Source organism: Apis cerana, linkage group LG8, assembly GCF_029169275.1.
Source record: "Apis cerana isolate GH-2021 linkage group LG8, AcerK_1.0, whole genome shotgun sequence".
In the NCBI taxonomy this organism is placed as follows: domain Eukaryota; kingdom Metazoa; phylum Arthropoda; class Insecta; order Hymenoptera; family Apidae; genus Apis; species Apis cerana.
The window spans coordinates 7819638-7837686 of NC_083859.1; the positions used below are offsets into that span (position 1 = coordinate 7819638).

Below are 18049 nucleotides of genomic sequence, written 5' to 3' on the forward strand. Positions count from 1 at the left end.
GACATTTAAGACGCATAAGATTAAGGATGATTATAATAAACATTAGATGATTCGAATTCACGCATCTTTATAAACGTAATTAAAAGTTGTAACTGAATAATTTAATCGAAAACGAACGTGTTTTATTTCTCATCTCCTTTCGCATTTATGAACGTGATACCACCAACATCCGGTCGTACATCTAAGTGAAAATAATTGTAAAAGATATCTTATCAGCGGAAACAACATTTAACATTTTCACTTACAACTCATTTTTAAGATAGCTCGTATAATATATCGGAAAATATTACATCTCGATGTAAAAGAATTATCGACGCAATAACGAAACAATAAAATTCAAAGTTGATTAAAAAGAAAGTAGATAAAGAAATTAAAAGACGAAGGATGTAATGAAATGTAAGAAAATATCACGAGATAAAAAATTGTAATCGAAAATATATTTCCTAATAAGCAGATAGATCGAGAAGAATCGATGGTTAGCGTGCCGACATGTTCGGTTGGTAAGTGACGTTTCTGAGAAGGTTGAGCGAGCAGCCGGGACACGACAATCGTCGTCTAAAATCTCTCACGGTGAGCCCTCCCCCCATCATTATTCCCGCATCACCCACGCCCGCCGTTCTCGGAGGCGCAGAGAGCGCAAGAGGAACGTCGACAGGACACGTCGAGCGTGTATACAGCGCGAGCGGTGGTTGGGCTTCCACGGGGGAGCTTAAGGGGCCCCGAAAGCTGCGCAAGAATTATCAGTCGCGTGTGATCGGCTGCCCGACCGAGTCGGCCCCCGACAAAGACTCTGGCCATCCATAATTCAAGCAATCCGGTCATTGTGTGTCCCCGCGCGGCCTCCCAGGCGCCGATTGCCTCTTTAGCCGAGCGAAACGGCCCTCTTCGCGCCCCTCGCGACACCTGCGACCGACGCTTCTTCCTCCTTACGTGTTAATTCCGATGCCTCTTATCCCTTCCGACACCCTATCACGCCACAGCCTCCGCTCTCCTCTTCCACCAGGAATTCACGCTTCGCATTCGTGAAAGTTAATCCTGTTGCGCCCCCACTCGCGTGGGACGACCGAGGTCGAAATTCTTCTCGCATCGTATTTTCCGAACATCGTCTATTTCGCGATTCGTGAATTTTTAGGGATACGAGAATTAAAGGATCATTTTTTAAATTAAATTCATAAATTACGATAAATTTTAAAATAAATCGGGTAATAGCTAATGGATTCAACGAGAACGCGAAATATTTAAAGTCATTTGAAGAATGTTTCAAATCTCAAAATTGTTAGTTTAAGAACTACTGTCTCGAATCGTGAAGGCCAATCGTCGTGCCATCTATCGTCAATTTGTTATAATTAATGTTATTAGTGAGATTCGATGAGTCATGTATGGCAAGATGTCGGCCGTGACGAATTTTGTTGCGTAATAATAGAATTTTTGCTTAATTTTTGCTTAATTGTGATAAAAGAAGAGAAAATTTTATAAATTTTATAAAATCGTTTGAGTGTTTTGTTCGATGCAACGTTTGTGAAATTATGAAATAGAAGTTTATAATCTAAAATTGTTAATTCATCGATATTATTAGTGAAACTATTATTGTGCAAGAAGATATTTCAACTGTAATATAAAACATTGTAAGATAGAAAACTACAAAAAAGGTACAAATTAAGCTATTTTTTTTTATAATATAAATAATAATCTTGATATTACAAGACTTAATATCTCAATGCATTTTTAACAAACCAAGAATATACGTATACGGTAGAAAATAAATTTTCTCAGTTCATCTGAATTTCATAACCAAATATTGTTTAAATTAATTTTGTTATGTCTTGTAATACGAGTAAATTTGTCGAATGATTAGTAATCGTGCATCAACGATACTTAAAACGATTCTTATCATTGAAATTCGTGCAATTCTATCTAATTAGAATTTAAGATAAACCTAACCTAAAGAAAGATTTTTCAAATAAAGTTTATGCTGTATTCTGATTAGATTTTTATTTTTCATGAAAATAGTTAATAACGTAATATGTTAATTTACTTATTAAACCATTTGATATATATTACAATGAAATTATTTACTTGCAACGCGTCATTTCTGCATATAATAGTATTAATATACGAACTCGTATCAACGCAATACACGGAAACAATTTTTATTGGACGACACTCAGCTTTACTTTTTCGTATATTCTATTGAATTAAAGAGCACAAGTTTAATATTTACGAAGTGATCGTTAATGGCTGTATAAATCGAGAAACGGATTTTAGTGTTCGAATCTAACCTAAAATGTCGTCAAGTGTCATCAAGTCGTGATTGGGATCGTTCCAACGTGGTTTTCGGCAAGGATCAGCAAGTTAGAGTTTATTTTCCGTGAGAGAAAGCAGCGGCACCGATTGAAATGAAGCAATTAGAGAATTACCATACGTAATACCGGCCGTTTCCGAAAGCAGTAAGCGGAGGCGCACGCACGTTCGAACGCGAACGCGAACGTGGCTATCTGATAGGGACGTTTCCTCGCGTTTAACCGGAGGCATGCAACAAGCCTCGTGTGTACATTCTTCCTATGTGGCAACTCATTAAGGATACTCCGCGGAACGTCTGACCGCCATTGAGCCTCACCCCTCCGCTGAGGGTTCAAGGTCCTCGCGTTTCTTTTCCCTTCCCTTCGAGAAACGGTGAAGCAACTCTTGCCTCGCTTCCTTTATTTAAACACGGGTGAAAGTTTTTCAAAGGAGATTCAACGCTGATCATTGTTTATTTGAAAAATTTGCGGTCTAATAACGGAGAACGTACGTGCACTTTATATTATTTTTATTTTTCAATTCGCTCTTTGTCTAGGGATATTAATAAATATTTACAATGCGATATCTTTAAACTTTCGCTTCAATTTACTATTCGATCGGAATCATTACTATTATATTGGGAGGATATTTTTTTGTAACTCTGAAGAAGAAACACAAATTTTATCTCGGGTCGGAATAATAGTTCAATAGAGATATAATTTTAAGATTTGTATATCAAATTAATCTCTAAGGTAAAAATTAATCTTAATCCAATGATTACACATTCGAGCAACAGTTTTATTTCGATAACGCTCGATCCCGACTAGGAGAATGGAAAATCATCGTTGAACGGAACAATAATGATTTCTCCTCCTCCTTCTTTTTCTTCTTCTTCCTTTTTTTTTTGTTTTTTAATTATTCGCGATGGGAGCGAGATCCAGGAAGCTCGTCTCCAAAATCCTTTTGTATTATAATAGCCGGCCCGAGGATATTTAAAAGGCGCGCGGTCGGTCTGTATTCAAAACAGCCTTCAACTAATTTGAATAAGGAATAAAGTGCCTTTTTCGAAGTGATATAAGCGAGGGAGCCAGGTGAGGGCCCCTCTCGGCCGCTGTTTATCTAATCTTGTCGTGCCATGTAAGGCGGGATGGGACAGGCAGCTCTTAAAACTCCCAGCCACCGATGTTATTATTTAAATAAGCTCACCTCCTTTTCTCCCGATGACACCAGGCCAACCTTCTCTTCAACCTTCGATGCCGAAGAAATATCGAGCAACGGGAATGACGGACGATCCTCGATTGTAACCCTTTGTCATATTTATTTGCATTTTTATGACATCCTTATCGAGTTTGAGTCACGCGCAAAATGATCTCTCTCTCTCTCTCTCTTCGTTTTGTTTGAACTAAATATAATGATTTGATAATAATTGAGATTCAATCGGATGTATCGTGATCATTGATTCGTATAAATAGCAAGAAGATAATTATTGATACTTATTCCTTTCGTGTTAGATATTTGTTACGCGAGATCGAACAATAATTCGAACGATATAAAAATAACTCATTACTTTGCATTACTCGTATTTAATTATATATATATATATAATACAATATTAATTTGTCGCGAAACTTATGATAATTGAAATAAGGGGAAAAATATTATGCATGACAACTTGTTCACGAATTTGAAAAGATAAAATTAACCCGTATTCCCATTACACGCATGCAATAATTATCGATAAATCATCCTCTCCTCAACACTTTATCAATAAATGGAACCGAATTATCCATCATAAATAATATTGCGCGCGACATAAATATTTTCTCGCGATAGATAAATAACAATTCGAGCGCGCGTTTGTATCGTTTATAAATATCGTTTAATAAGACTTGAATAATGGAAATTCTCATCAAAAATTTCCGTACCACGTTTTCCGCCCGTTATCCGTTGGACATTTCCTCATTAAGTATTTAACGCTAACAGCGGACAGCTTGGTTGAAACGAGTTGGCCGGGAGGAGAAGAAGAAGAAGAAAAAAAGAGGAAACTCGAGGTAGAGAGATAGGGACACGCGATAAGGTCGATGAAAGCACGTGCCAATAATACGCGTGGAATGGAAAAACGCCGCCATTGTGAGCGCGGGATAAATCCCTCTCCCCCTCCCTCCTCCCTCGGTGGGACAAGACAATGATCGTATTAGAACAAAGGTCCATTTTCCTCTCGCGTGCTCGAGTTGCCGGTGAAGATACAAGCGAGGGGTTGGAAGGCAGGAGTAATGGCGAAATGGCAGCGGTTTGGCGCGGAAGGGTGGCGCAAGTCGCGCGGAGAACCGGTTGAGAAACGTCCAGTCGGAACTAACGCCATTGTTCATGGTTAGGAAGGGAAGCGCGGGGAGGAAACAGGTGGAGGAGAGCGTAATAACATGGAAACGAATCGAGCCAGACCTGATGATTCCTCCCCGACCGCGGAGTAATATCTTGTCGACACCTTGATATTTCTTCTTTACTTCTATATTCCTCGTTCGCGAATTCGAGAACTTTTTATGTTGGCGAAGGAAAACAGGGCTCTTTGTTACTTCTTTTATTTTTTTTCGAGCGAAAAATAATAGTATAAGATGGATTTAAAAATATACGTATCAGCAATGAATAAATATCTCTTTTTCTTTCTTTCGAGAGGATGTAACGGAACATTTTGAAATTGTTAATTTATATAATTTTGTGCACGTTTAGAAGCATACGATGGATTCAAAAATAATGGCATTGTATCATCGTAATGAATAAATATTTTATTATGAGCAGAGGAAGACAGGATAGAGATGTGCAAGAATTCGAAAATTTCGGGTCTGTTGGGTTGGGTCCTCTCGAAAGAATCTGGCGACGTTTCTAATTCATGGTCGTGTCTAACAAAGCTCGTCCCGAAACACGTTTTTTCGGGATTCTCAAAATTTCAAGAATCCCGAATATTTATTCGTCGCGAGCTGAGATGGGCAAAATATGGGTTAAGAGCAATGTTACTTCGATCGTTTCTCTAGTTACATTAATTTAAATTTAACTTATTAACTAATTCTCTTACAAAAAAAAAAAAAAAAATATTTAAACATTCCAAGTTTCAAAAATTCGTTCAAAAATTCAAATTGACGAATTGCGTGCATCCATCCGTAGAATCCCGGTTCCAATTCGAAACGCATCGATCATCGAATCCGCGGGGGTGGCTGGAAAAATGGCCCCCGGCCGGCTAATCGTGGCTCGTGGTCGCCGTCGACAACGACCTACATCGTCGTCCTGGTGGCTCGTGAACACGCGATCTGATAATGGCGCGGCCGTGCCCCGCTCTCGTGCCGAAATAAACCGTCGCGCTTTACATAATGCGCGTCCAATGGTAGAAACAATCCTTGCCTCGGTGCAAGAGGAGAGGGACGTTCGTGGTGCACGTCCGTTTCCGTGTACGCTCTCCTAGTGCTCGGTCGATAAGTCATCCTTCCTTCTGCACGTGTACGTGTAGGAAAGAAAACAGAGAGAGAGAGAGAGAGAAGCGGAAAGCTCGGTGGTTTCGTTGCTTCCTCGTTAAAGCGACCCATCCCCCCTCACGAAACTCGCGATACCTATCGTCTATGAACGAAAGCGGCCGAGTAACGATGCGACTCGCCAAGACGTCTTTTCTTTACGACGTTTATCGATTTCACTCGCTCTCGTTTCTCGCTTCTCGGTTCATGTTTTTTCACCTCGGGTACACATATAACCATGTATTTGTACTTTTTTTTATTCTTGCTCGGCAAACCTATTATAGACCAACTGTGTTTAGTATCGTATCCTTTTACAGTTTCTTCGTATTATTTGAAAAATAATCGAAAAGATGTATTACGTCGCTAATGAAATTCACTTTTGTAGGTTCAAAACACGAGTGTTGAAAGAACCATCTCTGTGACAGCGTGTTTATTTTAAATTGTAAATTTCCGACGAACGATTTGCGAATATGATTGCATAAGGACGAAGGTGAATTTAGAATACGATTTCGATCTAGGAGCGGGAATTATATTATTCGTGGAATATTGGAAACGCGGATGGGTGGGTCCCACGCTTTTCCCGGGGAGCCAAATGGATAAAAATTAGCGAGGATACAGAAGCTACGGAGGAGGTAGTAGCTAGCGTGTGTCCAGGGAGCGTTGAAACGGCTCGAGACGGCCGGGAAGGACCCCTGGAACGAGCTAATTATGAAATTATGATAATTCCGGCAAGTGGTCGCCGTTACGGCTCGACGGCCGCCGCGCAGTTTCTTCTCTTCGTTCTCTTCGGTGTTGCCAACCCGTCCTCGATTTCGTCCGCGCTGCTTTCCACCCACTTTGTACGAATATATATATATATAGAGAGAGAGAGAGAGAGAGATGGAACGATAGATATTGAGATGTTGCGGATGAAATCGCGTCGAGGTGAGAATACGATAACTTCGTTGAAAACGAATCGAAGTTTGATTCTTTCCAAGTAATTCTTTCGGAAAGTAAAGAGAGGATTGAAATTTATTGGAAATGATTGATCGAACGAAACGTGCAATGTCCTAAACCTTCACAACGCGACAATGTACAACTAAAATCTATCGTGTCGTCCGTGTATGATGAAACGAAGTAGGCGGAAAATAAATTAATTACGAAATTGTTTCTTAAAAAATAAAAAAAAGATCTTCTTACATAAACTCTCTATTGATTAGGGAAAAAAATCACAGGTATTAGATATTACACATCGTGCTTACGTAAACGTGTTTGTCTCCCGTAAAATAAGAAAAAGAATAATGTATCGAATATTTTATCGGATCAAAGTTAGAAGAGGAAAAAGTCGAAACTACGATCCGCGTTGCCTATACACGCGATTAAATTGGAGGCGGGATACGATGAGGCATATACACTCGGGCCGATTCGTTTTCGCGGATCATCCTTCCGGATGGAAAAATTAGTACGTTGGTGTAATCGGCCACTTTGCCCGCTTGTTTTCGAGCTCCATGAAGATAGAGCATCTCATGAATGGTAATTGCAAAGCGTGCCGGCTTCGAGGTGTATCTTGATAAGGGAGCGCGCGTTCGGAAAGTCGGCGTAGAAAATCCGCGGGCTTCGTTAGAGTTATTGCATTGTTCTGTTCAATTCGCGGGTAAAGGAGGAGGGGGAGGGGAAGGGAAGGGGAGGCCGTGGCGTTCGCGTGACCGTCGGTCTCGGCTGGCTAGCAGCCTCGCCATCCTCGCTTCTTCAAACTCTTCTTCCTCCTTCTCCTCCTCCCCCTCCTCCGCCTCCTCCGCCGCCTAGGCCGCCATTACGCCTCCTCTCCCGCGGTGTGCACCGCTTCCATTCCGTGCCGCATCGCCGTGTTTTTCTCTCTTTTTCGTTTCCGTGAAAAAAGTTTCTCGCTCCCGTGCGATTTTTTTTCTTTGTTTTCTTTTCGAAAGGGTTTTTCTTTCTTTCTTTTTTCCCTTTCGGTTCGATCGAGGTGTCCGCTGCCCTAGATCGGAATTTGAGTTTGGGTGAAATTGAAATTGAGAGGTTTTTAAGTGGGGAGAACGTATAGGTTCGGTGAGTTTTCGGTTGTTAGGAATCTGCATCTTTTTGATTTGATCCCTGAATTGGAGGGATTTAGACTTTTTAAATTTTGCGAGTGGGAGGAATTTTTGTATGTTGCTCTGGGTTTTAGGAGTAGAGGTTGTGAGTGTCGAATCTCTTCGATTTCTGAATTTTGGGAATGGAGGATGCGGAATCTAAATTTTTTTATTTGCTTCCCAAACATCGAAGATGCAAGAATTTCTTCGATTTTTAAACCTTGGGAATGGAATGGAAATATGAATTTAGACTTTTAGATTTCGAAGGTATTTATATTTATATTAATTTACGTTTCTTCTGAGCGTCGGAGACAAAAAGCGTCAACATGTTTCGATTTCTAATTATTGGAAACGGAGGATACAATAATAAACACGAATCGACGCCTTTTGTTTAGCAACAGTTCGAGCACGGAGAACGCGAATTTACGTCTTTCGGTTTCCAAACATCGAACAAGTAAGACGTGTGTGTGTCCGAGTCTTTCGATTTTCAAACGAATTAACGTTATTTCAAAACACTGAAAAATTGAAATAAATATCCGAGAGAAACTCTTTCGTAAAAAATTAAAAAACGAATAGAGCAAAGACCAAATCAAATATACCCCAAAACCACCAACCTTTATATTTTTATAATCTTGGGCAGCGAGATTACAAAGATTGATACATTTCCCAGCTGCGAACGGGATATCCTCGAGTCGCGTGCGGCTGTGTGAGGACAGGTGTTGCGAAAAGATCGAGGAACGAGGAAGAAGTAGCAGTCGATGGTGGGCGAGAAACGTGAGCATTAGCCCGACTATTACGTATTTAAATGCGGTTCCGGTGATCAGCTGCCGTTGGCCAGCTTTTTCGACAATAATCCTTGGTAGCCCGCGGCCGGCCACGCGATCCAGACGAAAACGACCGCTTCTTCTTTCAATTATCCTCTCTCGGCCTTGATTATACCGGCGCCACAGGAAACGGAGAGAGAGAAAGGAATAGGCTCGAAATTATCCAGTATTTTCGGATTATAATCGAGACGCGCTTTATTAAATTTGGCCTTATCGAACTTGGAAAGTGATTATACGGTATTAGAGAATATTGGAACCCTCGTTAAGGGGTGTATATCTCAAGATGTTGTGTCGAGAAAATTCGAGAACGATTCATCGATATCGAGTTCGATACAAAAGTATTTCGTGCGATTTTTGTGTAAAATTACGATCGATGGAATTCCATGTTTCGCAAATTTTCCAGTCTTCCGACAATCTATCTTTGGGATTGTTCTTTGGAATAGATATTTATTCGAGTCGGTAATAAATGAATGCCAAATTGTATCTCGAGGATAATAAAAGGTGGTCGAATAAACCAAGGGAATTGTCAATCAGAAGTTACAATTAGAACAATTCCTTTTCTTTTTCCGAAACTATTTTCTATCGATTAACTGTAACACCGAATCGCATTTACATTCTTCCTGGCAGGAGATAATTTTTACATACGCAGATTATACATATTTATATAATCCACTGGTACGGATGGCAGAAAACGCAGGTACAACGGACGGAATGAAAATTATCTACACCCGAGAATCAAGAGTGAGGCGACCCCGGTTTTTTAAAAAAACTCTCTCCCGGAATATTTAAGCGTATCTCGTAACGGATCTCGGGGGGAGGATGGAAGCGCTATGTTGTAAAAGGGGTAGGAACACGAATTGGAGAAACGATGTCCGTGGCAACGGACGAGCCGACGATAGGTATCACTCTTGTGTCATACAACGATCTCGGCCCGAATCGATGGTAAACGCGTTATCGCGCTATGCGATCGCGGAAGGGTCCGTTTCGTACGGATAAACATCGCCCTTTTTTCTTTCCTCCTTTTTCTTCCTCTTCCTCTTCTCCCTTTTTGCTTCTCCCTCTCCCCCTACTTCTTCAAATCGGCCACAGAGTACGTCACTTTAACTTAACTAATGACCTCGTTCACGACTGATCACGGTTTCCTCGCAATTTGAAGTCGAGAATATCGTGATCCGAGTTCTCCTAGATTAAACAGGTACAGGATTTAAAGTTCACTGAAATTTTATTTATGTTGCTAGCAATGCCTTTACTTCATACTTGGCGCCTATTTGTTTTAGATACGTACAGATCAGGTATAATGTTTCGCGATCACAATATTATAATCAAAATATATTCCTTGGGCAAAACTCGTACGTTTATATTTATCGTTCTCACTGTCAACAAGAAGTGTGTACAAGATTATTAGTTTGGAGTTTATTGTTGAGTTTCTAATAGAATTGGGACTCGGTCTCCCTCTCGCAAACGGAGAAAAAGAGAGAATCTTCTCGCGAAGACGAGGAAACAGACGAGGAAATCGCAACGGATATCGACAGGCGGGGAATAGGGGGAGGAAGAAGCGTGGAGTTGTCGGGCGAATCGGTTGCCGGGTGACGAGGGGCGAGAGAGAGGGGTGGCGACTAGGTCCGCGGCAACAGCGGACAACAAGGCGGCGGGGAGGGAGGAGGGCGAGTGCTCTTTGTTCGGGTACGCGAGGCGACGGCCGATTGTGCGACGCGTTGATAATTTTAAAACAAAGCCTCGCCGGCCGGCCGTGCATTGTGCAAAAATCACGGGGAAACAGCGAAAAAGAGGAGGGTGGAGGGTGGGAGGTCCGTTTGTCGGCTGGCAAACGACACGCGGCTGGGGAGAGCACCCTCGTCGATGCTTTTATCTCGCGTTTACGAAATCCCCGGAGCTCGGATTCTCCATCGACTAATCGACCGTGTCCACGCCACAGAGGGAGAGATTCCCCTTGGAAACCGCAGAAAAACGCCTGTCGATACGCCTACCTGTCCGATGACACTCCCCTCCTCCCTCAAGATACTACCACTTTCTCCCAGACGACTTCCTCCGAACCAACCCCTGTTTCGACAACTCAAACACCGTTCAACGGATATTCGTTCGAGATTTCTGGTAGTCGTAGTTAGAGGAATTGCAGATATTGGTCCAAAAATGTGTCCAATATTTATTGGTACGTATGTGTATATAAATTTCCTATATACATGGGGATAGAATGATTTCGTTTCTTATTTTGCACGTAACTTTGCATCTTATAATCGAAAACCTATATTCCATGTACGAAATCGAGGAACGAAATTATTATTTTACGTCTTCACGATCGAGCCACGACTCCAATTTTATTTTGTATAATTTCAAAGCTACCCCTTCCTCCAGGAAAATTTTTATAAACGAAGTAACGTTTCCTGCAAACAAGTGTATTCATCTTGCCACCTAAATTAATTTTACTAGTCCCAAGGATAGATATATCCTCGATCGAGTGGAGAAAAATTGTGGGCGCGCAGTTTGGCTGGGTGCACGCAGTTTTTCGAAGCGGGGCCTATCAATCGGCAACTGTTCTGCAGCGAAACAGTGCAAATCACAGCGGCGCGTACACCGATGCATGTCATAATGAACGGCTGGCGACTTTTTGTTTCGGTCCCGTCGGCCGGAAATATCGGCCATTTTGAATTTTCAATTTTCAACGCTCTAGTAAGCCCCTTCGGCGCTACCTCCCTCCCCCGCCTCTCCCTCCTCCTCCTGCTGGCCCCAGCATCGCCAAATGCGCGGCGCGGGGAGCCCTGTCCAAACCGTCCCCCCTCCTCGATTCGCGTTTTTTTCCACACTTTGAAAAATCTTCCACGCTCGACAAAGCGCGCACACCCCCTCTTTATCTGTGTTAAATTGTCGCGGGATATTGTCGCAAGAAATGTGGATAGAAATATTGTGGTTGAAAGGGGAGATGTATCGAATATAGAAAATTGACGAGTTGGGAATGAATATTGGATGTTCTGGAATCCCACTGAAAATTCAATTTTTGTATTCGTGGGATAATTGTTGGGAAATCTAAAACTCGCAAATTGAACAACGTATACAAATATAAATGGAGAGTGTAACGTTGTATGACGCTTTCATTTTTTTGTGTTCACGAATATTGGAGAAACGTAGCACGAATACCTGTCCATTATCGAGAGGTTCACAAGAATTGGCCAATTTCTCGTTCCTTCGATTCGATCCTTATCCTCGGTTATCTATGCGGCGGAGGGAGGAGCGGCAATTAGTGGCGAGGATAAAAAACGGGTGGGAGGGGAATTGGAAGTTTATTTAAAAAACGCGAGCGTCTTGTTTCTTCGTTCCCCGGCCATCTTTCTTCAACCAGGGGGAATTCATTTCGTGGCTGGACGATTTTTATGGCCGATCCAGAGAGATAGGGACTCGGTGCCGGTGGTAAATATTCCTACGTTGGATGTCTTCGTTTCTCCCTCCAGAAAATTGCCGTTTTCATGCACTCCTAATTAACGCGGCCTTTCTTTCGAATACACCGATTTATGTATCCTACAACTGCCACTTTAATCTGTTTCGTTCCATCTCGAATATTCTTCTACGCGCGTAGCCTCTTGCGTGTAGCCTTTTAAATTTTTCGCCTCGTTGTTCCAGGGTTTTAAATTACAACAGAAATGGCTCGTCGAGCCATTTTTCCTTCCCTTTTTTTCTTTCATCTATTTATTTTCCTTTTTTCCTATCAGAAGATTCGTTACTCGAAAAGATACCTCTTATTATTTCCAAATAGATATCTCGCTAAATGTAAGAATTAACAAAAAAAAAAATATTCGAAACGAGTACTATTCCGTCCGATTCCATCAATTTTCAAAAATTGAAAAACCCAAATCGCCTTAACGAGCCTCCCCTGGCTAGGAAAGGGAAAGAAGGAAGGAATTTTTAAAATTATCGACAGCCGATAAGCGAGAGTATAGGTAAACGTGCCAAGACAATCGCAGTAAGACAAGTAACATCCCCCCCGCTCCCCATACAAATGTCGAGGAATTCCCCCAATCGGAGTCGGAGCGATAGATCGATCGACAGACGCTCATTAGAGGTCTCGGTGACGAGAGGCCTGTTGTGGAGGAGCTGCAGCAGGTGTATGTCTCCGAGTTGGGTGAACGACACCTGCGAAGCCGCTCCAGACCGGGGGGAAAATTATGGCGCGCGTAGCCGAGCGCGATATTTATTGCTCGGCCCACTATCGGTCGAATCGTCTGTAATTTATCCCCAACGTCGTCCACTACGTGATGGTGGTGGTGGACGGCGTTAATTGCGGGATTATCGAGCCAAGGTTTTCACTCGTTCCGCGATGATTGAGCAATTTAACGATTCATTAGCTGCTTTCCACGCCGACACGTAGCCGCGAATCTCGAGAATGTAGCGAGGTGACTTCCGACGACGAGGTGCAGTTTCGCTTAATCCTAAGAGGAGGAAAAAAGGGATAAAAGAAAGAAATGGTGGTGGCGATTTATTGGCGGAATCGGCATAGTGGACAGCAGGTGATAACGATCGTTTTGCCTTTCGTTTATTAATGGAGGCTTTGGACGAGGTTTAAGGTCAACGGCCAAAGATTAATCTTGGGTTTCTATTTGATTGTAGAAATTTTCATTTTTGATACTCGATAATACGATACTTCGTAAATGGGATAAAAATACGATGATAATTTTATGATGAGATTGGAAATTGTTTTCGATGGTGAAATAGTAAAAGTGGAAATACAACTTCCTTTGCTCTTATGAAAATTAAAATTTCCAACGGTTTGTACATATTGATTTTATTACCATGGCCGATCGACGAAGATTCACTCGTGGACACATTGAAAGTGAAGAGTGACTCGATCATTCATTGGCGCATACGCGCGTCTAGCCATACTGTGCCGTGCACGCTTATTCAACGTCGACATTCGTCAGATTCCAGCTAACGGTTTATCTCGATCGCGGATACACGTCTCAATTGCCGCCGCTCGATGTTCATCCGTGCACGATGATTTATAACGTCTGCTTCGTCGCGAATTGTTCGCCGACAGCCGTCTTTTCCGCTCGAAGGAAACTTCCAAAGCGGATTCGAGCTCGATTCCTGTTTACCGCCGTTTGTATAATGGAGTTTCGTTCTCTGTGTTGTGTGTGCAGCGCTTCCTATAACCTATAAATTCTCGATAGTGGTGTATATACCACGTTTCTGATGGAATAGTTCAGAAATGATTTCCCGACGCGATCTGGGGCAAACTTCATCCAGGCTTCATCGTAAAAGGCCTATTCCCCGTGATACGTGGAACGAGATAATTCGGAGACGATGATATAATATATAAATCGGAATAAACGCGTAAATACTAGCGAGAAAGCGGAATAGCACGAGACATCTAGCGGCGATTATCTGTGCGTGTATCGCGGAACTTAAAATGGAAGAAATATTTAACAAGCGCAAAATTAAAAACGTTTTTGCATAAGATCACGAGCGATCCCCTCGAGCGAAAGAGGGAAGCGGATTATTGTGAGAAATCGTGCGACGAGGGCCGACTTTGGAATAACGAGGCCAGATGTCATAGGATATAACGATCTCGGCGAGAAAAAAAAGGAACGGTGATCCTAATTTCTCGTGGTGGCGGAAAATCTCGCGGTAAATTTCCCCTCCCCTCCCCTCCTAGGGTAATAGGCCAGATAAAAAGTGCGGCCTCGGTTCTCGCGGACGATCGCGGCTCGCGATTAATAAATATATATCCTCTTATCGAGGTTAGAATGTATACAACGCATACATTGCTACGCGGTAGCTAACCGGCCGCACGGCGTATCTACCTGCTATACTTAATACGAAATAATAAAAACCGGCCACGGCGAGACGTGTTCGGCCACGTCACCAGATAATCGTGAATTATCTACAGGCCGGTTGAACACGAAGATAAAACGTAACGTGTGTGTGTGTGCGCGCAAGATCGTATTATATTGTGTTGTGTACGTCGGTGGTGGTTCGCGTGCCACTCGCTTATGCACGCTCGGTTATCTAGATGCTTATCTCGCCGGTTTATCGGTAATTTATCTGAACGGGCATTAGTTTTTGCCGACCGATGGCGTGCACCCACTGCTAGTCCTTCGCGAGGTTAGATTATTCATTATATGGAGCAATCCTTCTCTCGTCCTTCCTTGGCCCCTCAACGTGTCCTCGAGTGTACAACTCTGTAAGGTCTGAAAAAGTGGCAGGATTTCGATTTTTTCTAACTTCTAAGAATCTCGGACACAGAGTTTCCTTGAAATTGTTTCCCTTTTATTTTTAATATTTATAAATGTTAATTCAATTTTTCTTTTGTAATATTTTCCACTTTTTCCCCCCTCTTATTATTATTTCCAATCTTTTTTTTCTTATTTTGTTAAACTTGTTTAAAATTTTTCTCCTATGTTATTTATTATGCTACAATTTTCTTTCGATTTTTCGAAGGCGGGATTTTGCAATTTACGGTACTATTGTATTTCAAAGTGAATTTATTTTCGATGCACACAACATACGTTTCACTTAATCAGAAACGTCAGATTTCGATAACGAAAAGCTTTCCGAATAATTGTATATCATTTCCCAGGACGCTTGTGCTCACGTAGTACATACACCAACACCACCAACCCTTCTCTGCTAACGGGGGTGGATATTCGTCTTCGCCGACTCGGGATGGCGTGCATCGACTTAGCCCTTTCAGGGGTTAAATTATGCATAGCACGCCGTAATTCCTATGTATATATCGTGTGCAAGCCTACACCTGTCCGGCTAACGTCTGACATTTATTAATTACGTCGAAGAATCGCTTTATCTCAAAAACCAAATTTATTTTTTTCCATTTTTTTTTTGCAATTAGTGGAAATTTGAAATAATAAATGTTTCGTTTACAAGGGGTGGTATGGTGAAGAAACGTACACGTGTATTATTTTTAATTGGAGAAAATTGAAATGAAGAAAATTATCCGAATAAGGGGATTCGAACTTGGGACGATAAGGATGAGAAGCAAAGACTTTGATCATCGAGCCATCGACTATACTCCAACGTGGTTCTTTGTACGGATACTTGTATCGATTTATATGCTTATTGGATCACGCTATAAGGATAGTCTGTACAATGTTTTACTACGTTTAATCTTCGATTGATCGTAATACGAACAAGTTAAATATATTAATCGATATATATACGTGATATTCCAATAATTTACGAGTACGCGTATTCATTTTAGTTGATTGATATATTTTTATACGTTTCATTTTCTTGATTTACAACTTCTTCTCAAATCTTATCAAAGTGTTGGTGAGAAACACGTTTCATGGTTCACCTAGGAGGGAAAGATCATCGAACTGCGATTCGCGAACTGCGTATCGAGCGCGATTAGATGCCCCCACCGATAAACGAGAGACGATTAATAATTAATTATCCCGTTTGTTATCGTTCCATCGACATCCATCGTTATCGATGAAGTCGTCATTGGGGACCCGTTTCTCCATTTTCCTTTCCATCAACTAGATGATCGATCGATATTTATCTTTTATTAATTATTAACCGTTCGAAACTGGATCGTTATAAAAATGGAACGCTTGCCTTCCAAACATCTTATTATCCATCATCGTTCGTAACACGTTTTTCTCGGTGCGAGCCATCTTTAAAACTAAATTATTCACATCTTCCATTTCTTTTTTTTTTTTTTTTTGCTCTCCGTATTAAATTCATTTTTAGGGATACCACTTTTCTTTTGCTTATTTTTTGGTATTTAATTAATTCGGCAGAAACACCATAATTTTTTAAATTATATATTTTTCGTCTTTACATTATTTTTATTTTTTTTGCAAAAGGATGAGAACTATAAATAAATTCGCAAGCGATTTTTATTATCGGTAATTACGCGTTAAAAGCAGTTTGGAAAAAGGGTATAGTTGTTAAACTTTTTCCAAAAATTTTCCAATTTCATTTTTTTCGAAAATCAGAAAAATTTAGGATGAAATAGTGCAAAAATAAAAAAAAAGGAAAGGAAGAAAAAGTAAAGATTCGGCAAAGGGCAACACGAAAGCCACGTCCTCGGCTCGTCCTCGTAAAAGAAATATATCGGGGCCGGTGATCTAGCGCCGCCATGGAAGATAATTATTCACGTTTAGATAACGAACGGCCGGCGATGATATCGAGCGGAGGCGTCCATTAGCGGGGCTAAGCGTCGGCCCGAGCAAAGGTATATCTATTTATCATCAGATAACGTGGCGGGAATTATCTCGAAAACTCGCCTCGAACGGCTCGATATCGTTCGCGTGTCGCCTCTACACGCGCCTCTCCCGTTCCACTTGGCTCACCAAACTCTCCTTTTCGCTCGAAATTCTCTCTTTGCCTTCTCCTTATTTCTTCTTTAGACTCTAGAAAATTGGTTTTGAAATTGAATTTTCAAGTTGGCAAGATATTTATATTATTCCTGGATTTTTAAACGTTCGAAAAATGTTCAAAGTTCTCGTCTTTCGATATTTAGAAAAAAGTTTGATGCGGGCGGACTTTTTTTTTTTGCGAGTCTGGTAATAGTTTGATGGACGCGACAATGAATACGGCTGACGCTAGATGTCTCACTAGCTTTACTCTCTCGCAATTACTTATTCCACGATGACTATACTTAAGTACACGTGTCGTTCGATACGTTCACGAGTTTGAACTCGATATCGATGCAAGATATCGTAAAGCTTCAGCCATTCTTTTTAACCGTTTTTGTCTCGTAAACCCACGATACATTGTACACGATTGAAAAATATCGAAACGAAGGTAGACCATGTAACTTTACGCGTTCCTCGGACTCGTCCAAAACTTCTCTCGAATTAAAAGAGAAAAATTCCCTCTCGAAACCTTGAACTCTCGAACTTTTTACAATTTTACACATATACACTCGTCGATCCTACGTCAGATTATCCAAGGAATTAAGCAAGCAACGAGCCCCCCGGTATCGCGATTTATTAAAATACCGGCTATTAGGAATTAAATATTCAAAGAGAGAGGTTCACGCGAGCGGCACGGGGCCACGAAAATCGGCAGAGTCGCGGGTAGGGGGGAGGCCTGTTTTCTCCTCCAGAGGCGAGGCTTGCTCGGTAATATACGTTCTCTCACGGAAAGCCGCGGCCACTTCCGGCGTGGCTAACCGATTATATATTCGCCGCGCAGAAGGACGAAGTCGGAGAGAATCGGCCGTTTAAACACGAGCCAGTAAGCTTCCACCAGGCTTGTCCAGTGGCTGGGATCACGCTAACCCCTCGTTAAGTCATAACTTACCCCCACCCTGCCCTCCTCTGCACCGGCCTCCTACCTACCCTCCAGCGTTCTTATTTATAATAGAGTCGCGCAACTGGCTCCCTAATTAAATATT

The 18049-nt window shown here is 41.7% G+C and overlaps 1 long non-coding RNA gene across 1 annotated transcript in view; it reads left to right on the forward strand.

Moving 5' to 3' along the window:
• Positions 1-369: 369 nt before the first annotated feature.
• LOC114578259 (uncharacterized) overlaps positions 370-18049 on the forward strand; it is a 39210-nt gene continuing 21530 nt past the window's right edge. The window contains exon 1 of the long non-coding RNA XR_003699052.2: positions 370-1649. This is a non-coding gene — a long non-coding RNA (uncharacterized LOC114578259). The remainder of the gene's footprint in view (positions 1650-18049) is intronic.